The following is a 15,382-nucleotide window of genomic DNA, read 5'->3' as shown; positions in this document are numbered from 1 at the left end:
TTTGTCTTAGGATGAAAATTAATGTAATTCAATAACACCTACATAGAAAAAGAGCATGATATGTTTTTAAAAAAAAGGAATCCCCAAACATTTCTTTTAGGAATACTCTCTGAACTTTGAAATATATGTAAGTAATATATATGATGTAACAGTCCCTTTCTCTTGAAGGTTATTTTAACTGTCATTGGGAACTGACAATAAATACATTACAAAGTCTCAGGAATCAACATTGGCAGTGTGAAAAACCAACAAACACAGCTCTGAGAAAACCACCTTTCAAAAACTCTTTTAATGATTAACATGTACCTGAAGTCCAGTTATTACACTGATTTTTATTTAACTTCAAATCTCAGCTACTCTATTAACATACAAAAATTACTATTACCCATCTTCAGTGTAAACCTTAGTCCTTACCCTTCTCTTCAGCCTGTTTGCATCGTACAAATCTGACCAATCCTGTAACCCCCCTTGAATCACCTTTCTTCCTCTTTCCTCCTTTTTAACCACTGAGCTTCTGGAAAATTAGCCAGCTGCCATAGGAAACTAAAGTGATTGTCCCAGTCACCCAGCTGATAAATTGCAGATAAGTTCCAGATTTCAACTTATTTCTTCTGCAAGGAATCATCTTTAATTTATCTTTCCTCCACCCATTACTTCCCCAGTCCTTACTACCCAATCTGCAAATGATATTTTCACATGATGTACTGGTTTCACACTTCTTTTATTCTCCTTCCATCATTCTAGCTTTGGTCTTTAATACCTTTTGCTGAACTGCCACCCCATAAGTCTTCCAACTGATCTCCTCGCCTCTCACGTCTTGCTCCTCTGCAATACTGCCAACAAGCTCCTTCCAAATTCCAGCTGTTCGTGGCATTCCTCGGAACACAGTCCCCAGTGGTTTCTTGTTGCCCAGTAAATAGAGTACAAACTCCTTAGCACAGTATTCAAATTCCTCCATAAACAACTTCCACAGTTTTACCTCTTATTTACTTTCTATGCTCCGTCAAACCAGAACAGGACCTGAATTTTCTTGATGCCTCAGACTGAATGGGCTCTTCCAGGACACTTGGTTGTTCTATTTCTATAAAGATGCTTAGAATGGGGGTGGAGAGGGACTTTTTTTTTTTTTTTTTTTTTTGTTTTTTTGAAGGGGGGGGGGGGGGGGACTTTTTTTTTTTTTTTTTTTTTTGCTAATTTGCATCAAGGGCTAGCAGCTACCTTTGTGTTTTACTTTATGGGATGCCAGTTTATTCTGCCTTTGCCCATCTCTGCTCTACCAAATCTATTCAAGATTTGGGTTAAATGCTGATTCCTTTATGAAACATTTCTTTATGCTTCCTCTCTGCTCTTACTTACTCTGCCATTTCCTACTGTAAATATCTGTATATGTGTCATATCTCCTCTTCTATATTGTAAACTCCTACATCAGCTCAACAATAGTGTCTTACAACAGTACTATCTGGAATTTAATTGTGTGAAACTAATAATTCATTATTAATAATAGTTCAAATATACTGAATTGTATACTTTAAAAGGGTGAGTTTTATGGTATGTGAATTATTTCTCAATAATTTATTATAAGAATAATAGTTCAAATACTAATATTTGTAAATGACTCAATTAATAATAATTTTAATTATTATTAAATATGATAGGTGACAGCATGGCAGATATAGCGTGCACACATTTGTATCTCCTATTTCCTGAGATCTCATTTAAATGGCAGTAAAGTAGAACTAAGAAAAATAAACTCACAATAACGATGAGAATAGAAAAGAGAATGATCAGGGAAGAGAGATTTCAATATATTTCTAGAAGATGAAAAATAGGTAGAAGAAATCACCTGGTTGAAGTAATAAAGGACTAGGTAGTTCAAACTGTACTCTCCTTGAGCCAAATAGTAAATTAGGACAAAATTTAAAATACACTAGAATTTAAGGCACTGAAAAGCTAGCAAGAGAATGAAAAAATATCGAATTAAGGTCTAGAAAAAAACAGAAGTTCTGAGAGAAGGGCTTGGCACTGGAGGGAACTTTTCTTGGAGGCATTTGCCAATTCTAAAGAGACAACTAAGAAGCTGTGAGGCTGAGCAGCAGGGGGAAGCCAAGGGGACGAAAGTTGGAGTCTTAAAAACCTATGTTCCCAACACACACACACATAGTGACTTGGGATAGCAAAGAATTCTACTCTTGGAATAGATGTAGACTACTCTTACAAGGATTGCAGGTCAGTTTCAAACCATTATAGATTCTGCAGTTGGATTAAAGTGGTCCTGATTTATTAATACCCCAGCAAAATACTACTGTTTTATGGAGGAAGAGAATATTATCTTGGGTCTCAAATTATCTTCACAAACAATTTCACAACTATAATTTCTAATATGCAATAAATAAGAACCAAGGGAATAAACACATAAACGAGAACCACAACAGATTAAAATTGCTAGAAACCTAAGAAAAAGACAAACCTTATAAGCAGTCAGAGAAAAAGACAGATTACCTTCAAAGGAACAACAATTTGAATTATAGTTGTCTTTTCATCAGATACAATGAGAACCAGAAGATAATGAAGTGCTCTTTAAAGTTCTAAGAGAAAATAGCTACCAATATATTATTCTACACTCATCAGAAATATCCTTCAAGAATTAAGATGCAATTAAAACATTTCTTAGTTAAACAAAAACTTATAGCAGCCAACTCATAGTAAGGGAAACACTAATGGTGCTCTTTAGGCAGAATGAAATGGACCTCAGAATAAAGGTCTGAGATGTGGAAGAAATGAAGAGCAATGAAAACAATAATAAGATCTTTCAGGATTTAAAATATATATGAAATTAAAACACACCACAATAGGGCACCTGGACAGCTCAGTTGGTAGAGCATGTGACTCTTGATTTTGGGGTTGTGAGTTCAAGTCCCATGTTGACCGTAGGGCCTACTTAAAAAAAATATACCACAATAGGGGCAATATAATCAAGGAGGAATATGTAACATAGATAGAGATTTTGGTAGTGTTTTAAAGTCCTTGAATTCTTGAATTGTCCAAGAAGAGGGTAAAAATGTACAAGTAATATTAGATTTTGGTTAAGTCAAGGATGCATACTGTAATTTCTTGGGTAGTCAAAAAAAAAAAAAAGGTAAAAGTATGTATATGTACTTAATAATATAGATTTAAAATACATAGAGAAAAAAATTGCCAAAACTAAATGGAAAGGGCAGCTGGGTGGCTCAGTCATTAAGCGTCTGCCTTCTGCTCAGGTCATGATCCCGACATCCTGGGATTGAGCCCCATATCAGGCTCCCTGCTTAGCAGGGAGCCTGCTTCTCCCGCTCCACCACCCCTGTATTTGTGTTCCCTCTCTTGCTATCTCTCTCTGTCATAAATAAGTAAAAAACAAAACAAACAAACAAACAAACAAACAAAATAAAAACACCTAAGTGGAGAAATAGACAAATTCATAATCATAGTGGGATATTTTAACATACATCTCTTAATTGATAGAAAAAGCAGTAAAAGAAAAATAAGTGAGCATGGAAAAGATGAGAGTTAACAAACTGGACCTATTGTGCATATATAGAAGACTGCAGAATATACCTTATTTCTAGCATATGTGGAATATTTGTGAAAGTTTTACCAAAAAAATCATATGCTGAGTCATAAAGTCTCAATAAATATCAAAGTCTTGAAATAATACTAAATTTGTTCTCTGGCCATAAGAATTATTAAGCTAGAACCCAATTAAGAAAAGTATAGGAGAAAATCCTTGTATGTTTAGAAATTAATAAACTTCTGAAAATCTTATGAGTTAAAAAAGAAATCATAACTAAATGATAATAAAGCACTTCCATTTACTTCTAATTCCATACTTAGAGGGAAAATTATAGCCTAAATAAATATATTAGAAAAGTTAAGATTCCAAGAAACCAGAAAAAATAACAGCCATTTTTACCAAAGCAGAAATATAATAAGCCTAAGAACAAAAGTTAGTGAAGTAGGAAACAAATAGGTAATAAGAAAAATAAGTAAAATCAAAAGTTATTTCCATTAAAACACTAATAAAATTGGCAGATCTGGTAAGAATAATTAAGGAAAAAGATCATCACCATCACAAAAGTAAGAAGGGGACCTGACTATAGATTCTACAATATTAAAAATATCTATAGACATTTTTTTGAATAATTCTAACCAAATTTGACAATGTAGAAAACCAGACAAATTTCTAGAAAATGAAAACCTAACAAAACTGACACAGGAAGAAGTAGAAGATATGAGTAGTCATAAGTTATTAAAGAAATTTAATCTATAATTAAAACTTTCCTTCATAAAGCTCCTGTAGTGAATCAAAACAATTTTAAGAAAGAGCTAATGTCATTCTTACACAAAATCTTCCAGAGAAAAGCAAGTAGGCATATTATGAGAATTAAGAATTTACATGTTAATTTCATCCTGGGCACAGATATAATTTTTTAAAAATTAACAAATCAAATACAGCAAAATGTAAAAAGATAATACAACATGATAGAGTCATATGTATTGCAAGGATACAAAGCTGCTTTTATATTAGAAAATCAGCATAACCTTAACATGAAGAACCATATGAACATATCAACCATAACATTAAAAAATTTGGGAGTAAAATCACAGAATTATTTAAAAACAAAAAATTAGCATGTGCTAAAATTGAACATCCACTTATAAGGGGGAAACCCTCTTGAGAATAGAAAGGGAGAGCAAATACTATAATTAATGATAAAATACTGAATGCTTTCCCTCTTTGAGATTGCAAAAAAGACAAGAGTACTTACTATTAGCTCTCCTAACCAACCTTGTACTGAAAATCTTAGCCAGATCAGTCTGGTATTTTGAATAAGAAAAAAAAAAAAAAAAAAGACTCCAATTCTCTACTTTGCCTTGTATCCACGCCCTTTGCAATGTAATGGGACTCTGAAGCCCTTCTTGAATCTGAGCTGGCTTTGTATTTTGCTTTGGTTAAAAGAATATGGCTAAATTGACAATGTGCCATTTCTGAGCCTCAAGAGATATCCTTCTCACTCTCCCTCTCCTCCCTTTGTTTTTCAGAGACTCTGGCACTGCCCCTGGGGATAATAACAAACTGGAGGATGAAATCATGTTGAATAGAACTAAGGTGGCCAAGCTGTCCTTGCTGTGGCCCTAGATATGTAAGAAACCCAGCCAACATCAGCAAAGGCGCTTAGTTGAACTGCAGCTAACCATAGATGCACAAATGGATCCTGGCAAGACTAGTTCAAATCAGCAGATTTAGTCATCCAACCAAAGACTTGTAAGAAATAATTTGGGGTGGTTTATAATGCAGTAAAAACATTATAAAACAGACAGTAGGTCAAGGGGAAAAAAAAAACAAGGTATAAAAGGAAGTATGAAGTATGAAAAAGGAAGAAAATGTCTATAGTTATTTGCAGGGGGTAAAACTATGTAGAAAATCCAAAAATATGTAGCTACATTATTGGAATTAATGACTTAGCAAAGTTGATGGATCTCAAATACAAAATATCCATTGCACTTCCACATAATGGCAATGTCTTAGTCTATTTGGGCTGCCATAACAGAATACTACAGACCGGGTGGCTTAAACAACAGAAATTTATCTCTTACAGTTCTGGAGGTCTGGGAAGTCCAAGATCAAGGTACCAGTAGATTTGGTGTCTTGTGAGCATCTGCTTGCTGGTTCATAGATAGCCATCTTTTCGCTGTGTCCTCATGTGGTGGAGGCAAGCCTGGTCTCTGGGGTCTCTTTAAAAGGATACTGATCCCATTCATGAGAGCTGTACTCTCATGACTGACTTATCTCCCAAAGACCCCACCAACAAATACCATCACATTGGAAATTAGATTTAAGCATATGAATTTTGGGGGGACATAAACATTTAATCTGGAACCGGCAACAAACAGTTAAAAAACTTAAAAAAATACTTCTAAATACTATAAAATTATATATGGTACATACAGATAAAACAAACTATGTGTAAGATTTCACAGATAAAATTATTAGTCATTATTAAGGGAAGAGAAGGAATAACTAAATAAATAGAAGGATATACCATGCTTATAGTTTGGAAAATTCAATCTCGTAGACATGACAATTACTTCCATATTGACTTACAGACTCAAGATAATTCCAAAGAAATACCAATAGTTCTTTTTTTCCATAAGTTGACTATTTGAATCTAAAATATGCAAAGAGCCCAAACTAATCAAGGTTCTCTTGTAAAAGAAAAACCATCTTAGAAGACTTGCTCTGTCTTATACCAAAGCCTATTTTGAAAGTATAGGATTTACAGCAAGGATAAAAGGTCAACAGAACAGAATAGAGAATCTGAGAACAGATCCATGATTACTTGATTTATGTAAATGATAGTATTTTAGATCAGTGGAAAAGAGATGTCCTTTTCATTAAATGGGCCTTTGACAGCTGAATATCCATTATTAGAAAACATGAAAATTTGTCCTTACCACACAGTATTCACAAAATTGATTCTGGGTGAGCTGAAGATCTGAATGTGAAAGGCAAGACAATAATGCCTCCAGAAAATCCTAAAGGTAAATACTTCTATGACCTTGGTGCTGGACAAGATTTCTTAATAGGCTATAAGAAAGTAGTAATCAAACAGGAAAAGACTGGTTAAGTTGTATTATGTTAACATTACAACACTTTTTTTTTTTAAGCACAAGATACCTTAAGGGAATGAAAGGACAAACCATCTAGTGGAGAAAATATTTGCAACACATATAACTAACAACATATAATACATTTCTTCAAATTAAAAGAAAAAACATAGTTAACCCAAATTAAACTGGGCATATTTATCTAAAATGGCCACTTAAGTATGAAAATGTGCTCAATATCATTATTAATCAGAGATATGTAAGCTAGAAATCAACAGTGAAATTCTAATATATACTCATTGGAGTGTTCATATGAGGACTGAAAATAATAAGAATCGGAGAGAATACAGAATAATGGAAGCTCTTTTATGTCATGGTTGTGACTGTAAATTGGTATAATCACTTAGGAAAACAGTTTGGACCTCCTGAAGTGCAGATATGGGTACCTTAGAATTCTGCCATCTTAATCCTAGGTACACAGCCAACAGAAATGCATGCAAATAGACACCAAGAGACATACAACAATGTTAATAGTAGCAATGTCCAGAATAACCCCAAATTGGAAATAATTCATATTTGTCTATCAAAAGCAGAATGGCTAAGTCAGTTGCTCCATATTCATATCCTGGAATGCTACATAGTTTTGAAAATAAATGAGGTACATTTATATTCCACAACATAGATGAATCTCACAAATATAACACCAAATAAAAGAAACAAAACCCAAAAGATTACATACTATGTGATTCCATTTATATAAAGCTCCTAGAACCTAACATAAGAAGCCAAATTTAACTCTAGTGTTTAGGGATGTGTGTAAATGGCAAAATTATTAAGAAAACCAAGGAAGTATTTACATAAGTATTTACATTTTCAAGGAAGTCATGAGAATGGTTGCCTTTGGAGAGGTGGGTGATTGGGAATGGATAGAGGGAGACTTCTAGTATGCTGACAATGTTCTGATGGACCCACGGATAGTTTATATAGATACTTTCTAATAACCTTCAGCCTGTAGGAGTGGTTACACAGATAACTTGACTGTAGGGGCAGTTATGTAGATACTGATTTTCTGATAACTTATTGAGTTGAGTCTTCTGATTTGTGCCTTTTTCTGTATTTGCATGACATTTAAAAATAAAGAAAGTTAAAGTGGATGGAGTTATGTCTGCAGATGAGCCAAAATGGAAGAAAAATCAGCAGCTTACAACATGAACACCAATGGTTTTGCAGTGAAGCTTTTAAAAACTGTGGTATTCCCGGAATGATTTCTGTTTCGTCCAGGGTCAGTTATTTTGTCTTGACAGTACTTTTCCACCTTGTTGGTTTTCTTCATGTCAGGTATTCTTGCAGAGATACTATCTAAAGTCAATGACATACAAAAATAGGTGTTTAATTATATAATTTAAAGTTTAAAAGGTAATCAACAAAAATTTAAGTATTAAATCATAAGCACTGGAATAAGGGGGGGAGAATTGAAATAAATGCACAACTTTCACAGAGGGGGAGAGTAAATATTATTGAAAATGATAAACCAAGAAGATGGAAGTAAATTATTCACAGACATGATGGAAACCATTCAAAGAATTAGAATTAGAAATAATAAGACACGGTTGTTTCAGTGGGGAGGGACTAAGGTAGGGACAGGGAGAAGAAGATTGATTTCCATTATAAACCCTCCGGACTCTTTGATTTTTGTTTTGTTTTTGCCATATGCATATTACTTTAATAAACGCACAGGACATTTCTGAGATTCCAAGTTGCATCATTATCATATACTTGATCTAAGAACTGTTTCTTGAGTTTGTGGCATTATGACTATGAGTTTGTGGCATTATGATAGTCCAAGAGTAACATCTACAATCTGTTGATGGTGTAGCTGGTAGTGAACCCCATTTCTAAAGTACCGTTAGGAGTAAGAGCTGTGACAAAGACTAATTACTACAGATCTTCTAAATTATAATTTTATAATTATTTGTTTCCTTTTAATTTATTTATGGAAATATTTAATTAGAAACAAGGCAGATAACTATTATATTGTACACAGACAAATGGGAAGTTAGGAACACTTTTATTCAACAGTTTGAAAAACAGCTAATATTAGCAAATCAAAAGTAGACAAGTCAGTGATAAAAGTAAAACTTCTAAAACAAGGAATATCACCTCATACCAGTCATAATGGTGTGATAAGAAATAGTAAGAGCTGGCAAGGATGTGGAGCAAACGGAACCCTCGTGCACTGTTGCTGAGCGTATAAATTGGTGCAAACACTGTGGAAAGAAGTAGGGAGTTTCCTCAAAAAATTAAAAATAGAAATATCCTATGATTCAGTAATTCTACTACTGGGTATTTACTCAAAAAAAATGAAAACACCAATTCAAAAATATCTATGCAACCCTATGTTTATTGCAGCATTATTTATAATAGCCAGGCTACGGAAGCAACCTATAAATCCACTGATAGATGAATGGGTAAAGAAGAAGTACTGTGTATATGTATGTGTGTGTGTATTATATATATATGTAATGGAATATTACTCACCCATAAAAAAGAATGAGATCTTGGCATTATGTGACAACATGGATGGACCTACAGGGGTATTATGCTATGTAAAGTAAGTCAGAGAAATACAGATATTGTATAATTTCATTTACATGTGGAATCTAAGAAACAAACAGATGAACAAATGGGCAAACAAACATAAAAACAAAAACCAGAAACAGACTAAAAAATATAGGGAAAAAACGGTAGTTGCCAGAGGGGAGGGGGTGACAGGATGGGTGAAATAGGTGAAGAGGATTAGGAGATAACAAACCTCTAGATTGATTGATACGTTGATTGATTGATTTATGGAGAAGAGGAGAGGGAGAGGGAGAGAATTTTTTTTTTAATTTCATTTTTTATAAACATATAATATATTTTTATCCCCAGGGGTACAGGTCTGTGAATCGCCAGGTTTACACACTTCACAGCACTCACCATAGCACATACCCTCCCCAATGTCCATAACCCCACCCCCCCCTCCCAACCCCCCTCCCCCCATCAACCCTCAGTTTGTTTTGTGAGATTAAGAGTCACTTATGGTTTGTCTCCCTCCCAATCCCATCATGTTTCATTTATTCTTCTCCTACCCCCTTAACCCCCCATATTGCATCTCCTCTCCCTCATATCAGGGAGATCATATGATAGTTGTCTTTCTCCGATTGACTTATTTCGCTAAGCATGATACCCTCTAGTTCCATCCACGTCGTCGCAAATGGCAAGATTTCATTTCTTTTGATGGCTGCATAGTATTCCATTGTGTATATATACCACATCTTCTTTATCCATTTGTCTGTTGATGGACATCTAGGTTCTTTCCATAGTTTGGCTATTGTAGACATTGCTGCTACAAACATTCGGGTGCACATGCCCCTTCGGATCACTACGTTTGTATCTTTAGGGTAGATACCCAGTAGTGCAATTGCTGGGCCAAAGGGTAGTTCTATTTTCAACATTTTGAGGAACCTCCATGCTGTTTTCCAGAGTGCTTGCACCAGCTTGCCTTCCCACCAACAGTGTAGGAGGGTTCCCCTTTCTCCGCATCCTCGCCAGCATCTGTCATTTCCTGACTTGTTAATTTTAGCCATTCTGACTGGTGATATCTCATTGTGGTTTTGATTTGTATTTCCCTGATGCCTAGTGATATGGAGCACTTTTTCATGTGTCTGTTGGCCATCTGGATGTCTTCTGCCCATTTCTTGATTGGATTATTTGTTCTTTGGGTGTTGAGTTTGCTAAGTTCTTTATAGATTTTGGACACTAGCCCTTTATCTGATATGTCATTTGCAAATACCTTCTCCCATTCTGTCAGTTGTCTTTTGGTTTTGTTAACTGTTTCCTTTGCTGTGCAAAAGCTTTTGATCTTGATAAAATCAAAATAGTTCATTTTTGCCCTTGCTTCCCTTGCCTTTGGCGATGTTCCTAGGAAGATATTGCTGCGGCTGAGGTCAAAGAGGTTGCTGCCTGTGTTCTCCTCAAGGATTTTGATGGATTCCTTTCTCACATTGAGGTCCTTCATCCATTTTGAGTCTATTTTCGTGTGTGGTATAAGGAAATGATCCAATTTCATTTTTCTGCATGTGGCTGTCCAATTTTCCCAACACCATTTATTGAAGAGGCTGTCTTTTTTCCATTGGACATTCTTTCCTGCTTTGTCGAAGATTAGTTGACCATAGAGTTGAGGGTCTATTTCTGGGCTCTCTATTCTGTTCCATTGATCTATGTGTCTGTTTTTGTGCCAGTACCATGCTGTCTTGATGATGACAGCTTTGTAATAGAGCTTGAAGTCCGGAATTGTGATGCCACCAACTTTGGCTTTCTTTTTCAATATTCCTTTGGCTATTCGAGGTCTTTTCTGGTTCCATATAAATTTTAGGATTATTTGTTCCATTTCTTTGAAAAAAATGGATGGTACTTTGATAGGAATTGCATTAAATGTGTAGATTGCTTTAGGTAGCATAGACATTTTCACAATATTTATTCTTCCAATCCAGGAGCATGGAACATTTTTCCATTTCTTTGTGTCTTCCTCAATTTCTTTCATGAGTACTTTATAGTTTTCTGAGTATAGATTCTTAGCCTCTTTGGTTAGGTTTATTCCTAGGTATCTTATAGTTTTGGGTGCAATTGTAAATGGGACCGACTCCTTAATTTCTCTTTCTTCTGTCTTGTTGTTGGTGTAGAGAAATGCAACTGATTTCTGTGCATTGATTTTATATCCTGACACTTGACTGAATTCCTGTACAAGTTCTAGCAGTTTTGGAGTGGAGTCTTTTGGGTTTTCCACATATAGTATCATATCATCTGCGAAGAGTGATAGTTTGACTTCTTCTTTGCTGATTTGGATGCGTTTAATTTCCTTTTGTTGTCTGATTGCTGAGGCTAGGACTTCTAGTACTATGTTGAATAGCAGTGGTGATAATGGACATCCCTGCCGTGTTCCTGATCTTAGCGGAAAAGCTTTCAGTTTTTCTCCATTGAGAATGATATTTGCGGTGGGTTTTTCATAGTTGGCTTTGATAATATTGAGGTATGTGCCCTCTATCCCTACACTTTGAAAAGTTTTGATCAGGAAGGGATGCTGCACTTTGTCAAATGCATTTTCAGCAACTATTGAGAGTATCATATGGTTCTTGTTCTTTCTTTTATTAATGTGTTGTATCACATTGATTGATTTGCGGATGTTAAACCAACCTTGCAGCCCTGGAATAAATCCCACTTGGTCGTGGTGAACAATCCTTTTAATGTACCGTTGAATCCTATTGGCTAGTATTTTGGTGAGAATTTTTGCATCTGTGTTCATCAAGGATATTGGTCTGTAGTTCTCTTTTTTGATGGGATCCTTGTCTGGTTTGGGGATCAAGGTGATGCTGGCCTCATAAAATGAGTTTGGAAGTTTCCCTTCCATTTCTATTTTTTGGAACAGTTTCAGGAGAATAGGAATTAGTTCTTCTTTAAATGTTTGGTAGAATTCCCCCGGGAAGCCGTCTGGCCCTGGGCTTTTGTTTGTTTGGAGATTTTTGATGACTGTTTCAATCTCCTTACTGGTTATGGGTCTGTTCAGGCTTTCTATTTCTTCCTGGTTCAGTTGTGGTAGTTTATATGTCTCTAGGAATGCATCCATTTCTTCCAGATTACCAAATTTGTTGGCGTAGAGTTGCTCATAGTATGTTCTTATAATTGTCTGTATTTCTTTGGTGTTGGTTGTGATCTCTCCTCTTTCATTCATGATTTTATTTATTTGGGTCCTTTCTCTTTTCTTTTTGATAAGTCTGGCCAGGGGGTTATCAATCTTATTAATTCTTTCAAAGAACCAGCTCCTAGTTTTGTTGATTTGTTCTATTGTGGTGTTTTTTTTTTTTCTTTTTTGGTTTCTATTTCATTGATTTCTGCTCTGATCTTTATGATTTCTCTTCTCCTGCTGGGTTTAGGGTTTCTTTCTTGTTCTTTCTCCAGCTCCTTTAGGTGTAGGGTTAGGTTGTGTACCTGAGACCTTTCTTGTTTCTTGAGAAAGGCTTGTACCGCTATATATTTTCCTCTCAGGACTGCCTTTGTTGTGTCCCACAGATTTTGAACCATTGTGTTTTCATTATCATTTGTTTCCATGAATTTTTTCAATTCTTCTTTAATTTCCTGGTTGACCCGTTTATTCTTTAGAAGGATGCTGTTTAGTCTCCATGTATTTGGGTTCTTTCCAAATTTCCTCTTGTGATTGAGTTCTAGCTTCAGAGCATTGTGGTCTGAAAATATGCAGGGAATGATCCCAATCTTTAGATACCAGTTGAGACCTGATTTAGGACCGAGGATGTGATCTATTCTGGAGAATGTTCATGTGCACTAGAGAAGAATGTGTATTCTCTTGCTTTGGGATGAAATGTTCTGAATATATCTGTGATGTCCATCTGGTCCAGTGTGTCATTTAAGGCCTTTATTTCCTTGTTGATCTTTTGCTTGGATGATCTGTCCATTTCAGTGAGGGGAGTGTTAAAGTCCCCTACTATTATTGTATGATTGTTGATGTGTTTGATTTTGTTATTAATTGGTTTATATAGTTGGCTGCTCCCACGTTAGGGTCATAGATATTTAAAATTGTTAGATCTTCTTGTTGGACATATCCTTTGAGTATGATATAGTGTCCTTCCTCATCTCTTATTATAGTCTTTGGCTTGAAACCTAATTGATCTGATATAAGGATTGCCACTCCTGCTTTCTTCTGATGTCCATTAGCATGGTAAATTCCTTTCCACCCCCTCACTTTAAATCTGGGGGGTGTCTTTGGGTTTAAAATGAGTTTCTTGCAGGCAACATATAGATGGGTTTTGTTTTTTTATCCATTCTGATACCCTGTGTCTTTTGATTGGGGCATTTAGCCCATTAACATTCAGGGTAACTACTGAGAGATATGAATTTAGTGCCATTGTATTGCCTTTAAGGTGACTGTTATTGTATATTATCTCTGTTCCTTTCTGATCTACTACTTTTAGGGTCTCTCTTTGCTTAGAGGACCCCTTTCAATATTTCCTGTAGAGCTGGTTTGGTGTTTGCAAATTCTTTCAGTTTTTGTTTGTTCTGGAAGCTTTTAATCTCTCCTTCTATTTTCAATGATAGCCTAGCTGGATATAGTATTCTTGGCTGCATGTTTTTCTCGTTTAGTGCTCTGAATATATCATGCCAGCTCTTTCTGGCCTGGTAGGTCTCTGTGGATAAGTCTGCTGCCAATCTAATATTTTTACCATTGTATGTTACAGACTTCCTTTCCCGGGCTGCTTTCAGGATATTCTCCTTGTGACTAAGACTTGTAAATTTTACTATTAGGTGATGGGGTGTGGACCTATTCTTGTTGATTTTGAGGGGGGTTCTCTGAACCTCCTGGATTTTGATGCTTGTTCCCTTTGCCATATTGGGGAAATTCTCTCCAATAATTCTCTCCAATATACCTTCTGCTCCCCTCTCTCTTTCTTCTTCTGGATTCCCAATTATTCTAATGTTGTTTCGTCTTATGGTGTCACTTATCTCTCGAATTCTCCCCTTGTGGTCCAGTAGCTGTTTGTCCGTCTTTTGCTCGGCTTTTTTATTCTCTGTCATTTGGTCTTCTATATTGCTAATTCTTTCTTCTTCCTTATTTATCCTAGCAGTGAGAGCCTCCATTTTTTATTGCACCTCATTAATAGCTTTTTTAAATTTCAAGTTGGTTAGATTTTAGTTCTTTTATTTCTCCAGAAAGGGCTTTTATATCTCCAGAGAGGGTTTCTCTAATATCTTCCATGCCTTTTTCGAGCCCGGCTAGAACCTTGAGAATCGTCATTCTGAACTCTAGATCTGACATATTACCAATGTCTGTATTGATTAGGTCCTTAGCCTTTGGTACTGCCTCTTGTTCTTTTTTCTGTGGTGAATTTTTCTGCCTTGTCATTTTGTCCAGATAAGAGTATATGAAGGAGCAAGTAAAATACTAAAAGGGTGGGAACAACCCCAGGAAAATATGCTTTAACCAAATCAGAAGAGATCCCAAATCATGAGGGGGGAGAAAGGGGATAAAAAGAGGTTCAAAAAGAAAAAAAAAAAAGAAAGAATTAAAAAAAGAAAACGAATAAAGAAAAAATATAAAAAGGAAATATATATATATATATATATATATATATATATATATATATTAGATAAACTAGTTAAAAAACGTTAAAAAAAGAAAAGGGTAAAAGTTAAAAAAATAGCAGAAGAAGAGAAAAAAAATTGAAAAAGAAAAAAAAAATTAAATTAACTGCAAGGCTAAAGAATCACGGGGAGAAAGCCATGAGTTCCGTGCTTTGCTTTCTCCTCCTCTGGAATTCCGCTGCTCTCCTTGGTATTGAAACTGCACTCCTCTTAAGTGAACTTGGTCCTGGCTGGGTTTCTTGTTGATCTTCTGGGGGAGGGGCCTGTTGTAGTGATTCTCAAGTGTCTTTGCCCCAGGTGGAGTTGCACCGCCCTTACCAGGGGCCGGGCTGAGTAATCCGCTCGGGTTTGCTTTCGGGAGCTTTTGTTCCCCGAGTGCTTTCCGTAGAGTCCGGAGGAGGGGAATGAAGATGGCGGCCTCCCAGTCTCCGGCCCAGAGGAGCCGAGAGCCCGGGGCCCCACTCCTCAGTGCGCCCTCAGAGAACAGCACCCAATTACTCCCGTCACCCTGGCCTCTGGCTGCGCTCCGAGCTGACTGAGCCTGCGA

At 35.9% G+C, this 15,382-nt stretch overlaps 1 protein-coding gene across 1 annotated transcript in view; it reads right to left on the bottom strand.

The window, feature by feature from the left end:
• Positions 1-7,568: 7,568 nt before the first annotated feature.
• Positions 7,569-15,382, bottom strand: part of MYO3B (myosin IIIB) — a 224,515-nt gene continuing 216,701 nt past the window's right edge. Inside the window, exon 25 of the mRNA XM_032880284.1 lies at positions 7,569-8,004. The gene's annotated coding sequence lies outside the window, so the exon portion shown is untranslated. The remainder of the gene's footprint in view (positions 8,005-15,382) is intronic.

This window comes from Lontra canadensis, unplaced genomic scaffold (genome assembly GCF_010015895.1).
Source record: "Lontra canadensis isolate GAN:19392208 unplaced genomic scaffold, GSC_riverotter_1.0 scaffold69, whole genome shotgun sequence".
Classification (NCBI taxonomy): Eukaryota; Metazoa; Chordata; class Mammalia; order Carnivora; family Mustelidae; genus Lontra; species Lontra canadensis.
Note: the sequence above shows the minus strand (reverse complement) of the source record. Positions and strands in the feature narration are given on the sequence as shown.